This window comes from Rhagoletis pomonella, unplaced genomic scaffold (assembly GCF_013731165.1).
Source record: "Rhagoletis pomonella isolate Grant_MI unplaced genomic scaffold, Rhpom_1.0 Rhpom_scaffold_00007, whole genome shotgun sequence".
In the NCBI taxonomy this organism is placed as follows: Eukaryota; Metazoa; Arthropoda; class Insecta; order Diptera; family Tephritidae; genus Rhagoletis; species Rhagoletis pomonella.
In genome coordinates, this window is record NW_023458561.1 from 45,589,623 (window position 1) to 45,591,355 (window position 1,733).

At 31.5% G+C, this 1,733-nt stretch overlaps 1 protein-coding gene across 1 annotated transcript in view; it reads left to right on the forward strand.

Moving 5' to 3' along the window:
* Positions 1–299: 299 nt before the first annotated feature.
* The window catches only part of LOC118742913 (protocadherin-like wing polarity protein stan), a gene marked incomplete at its 3' end in the record, with an annotated part of 73,408 nt that continues 71,974 nt past the window's right edge, over positions 300–1,733 (forward strand). Inside the window, 1 exon segment of the mRNA XM_036475333.1 lies at positions 300–329.

Here is a 1,733-nt window from a genome sequence, read left to right on the forward strand (position 1 = left end):
GAGTAAGGGCGTTTGTTTCAAAAATATTTTTGAAGAGGGTTGCCACTTTTTTATGACTTCAAAATCTATTTAGTGAACGAGTAAAACGAAATGCATGCATACATATTTAATTATGTTTATCAAACGAGAGACATTTAAGTAAGTTTTATTTAAAAAATTATTTTGAAATGGATTTGAAGAGGACTAGCGCCAACCGTTTAACCACCACCTAATCGATGGTATTCTTAAGATAATTCATTACATTCGCTCTAAAATAAGTACATTCATATTCATTAAAATCATTTTATTTTTTATTTTCAGAATGACTATGACATGCGGCTATAATAACTGTAAGTAGAAATTTGATATTTGAATAAAAATTGTTAATTTAAGAATAGTTATGAAAATATTGGCTTTATTTACTTGAATTTTGGTACATACATACATACATACATATTTTTAAATTTGGAATTTTTCGATGTTCTGAAATGGTTGTTTCTTGTAACTAGATCTCTTTAGGATATATATGTATGAGGTAGCTACTTCGACCTAACCTAATCCAGCCATGCTGTTAAAACGTTTAGATAAATTTTCTTCTTAAACACACCTTCGTTCAGGTGAAACTATTTGGACTTTTTTTACTTTGATAGGTAACAAATAATGAACTTTTAACTCCAAGAATTTAGAACATTTTATTTATTTTTTTAAGCATAAAACTTGCTACTAATAGCAGTTTTGTATTACTAAAAACACTTAAAATTAGCTGCTATTTTTCGTAAAAAAACTTTAATTTTTCTATCACTGTTTTAATGCCTTGTATTCTAAAACACAATAATAAATATGTTTAGCCACAATGCACTTAAACCCTCAAAATAGAAAAAAGAAAAAACCCTTTTGAAAACTAAGCATCATAATTAATGACGTTGAAATTTTCAACCGGCTACTCAAACTGCTGTTGCCAGATTCCCCCAGGCAGACTAAAGATGGCTAATTGCAAATGAATAGAGCCAAAGCAGCGCAATGGAATTAGAGCTGATGGACGATAAAAAAGTAAGGGGGAGGACGAGTAGTTACGAGTATAATTGCCATTTCATTGCGGCTTGGTCAAAAGAAGTTTGGCGAGTTGCACGTGTTTTACCATCATTAATATGATGGAGTTGCGATGCCGAACACGAAAACAACAAACATACAAACGATCACAGTAGAAGGCATAGCTTACCAAGTTGAAGAGGAGCTTGGAAAATATGAAGAAGAAGCTACACGCAATATTATATGTACATATATACATATGTACTTGCTACACGCACTGCGGAGATGGAAATACAAAATGAATATAGTTAGCAACAAAAGACGGTTGAAATTAAAAGAATAGTAAGCTTAATCAAATTATAAAAAATTGCTAGTTGAAAAGAAAAAAAATTCTAAACCAGAAATTTGTGGTTTTTGACTGGATTATAGTGATTTGCATGCATACATACATATGTACATGAAGTCCAAGCTTCATATGTAAGTAGCTGAAACAAAAATGGGCATTGCTTACCAAGTCACAACATCAACCGGGAGGAACCTGCCTTTGGACATTAGGCTGGGTCACGAAAGAAAATACATATTTGTATTACAAGCACTGCCGCCTCTAACTTCTAGGAAATTTTAATGTACTAAATATAAACATCCGTCTTAGCTATTATTATGGATGCTATACATACATAACGGGTGATTTTTTTGAGGTTAGGATTTTCATGCATTAGTATTTG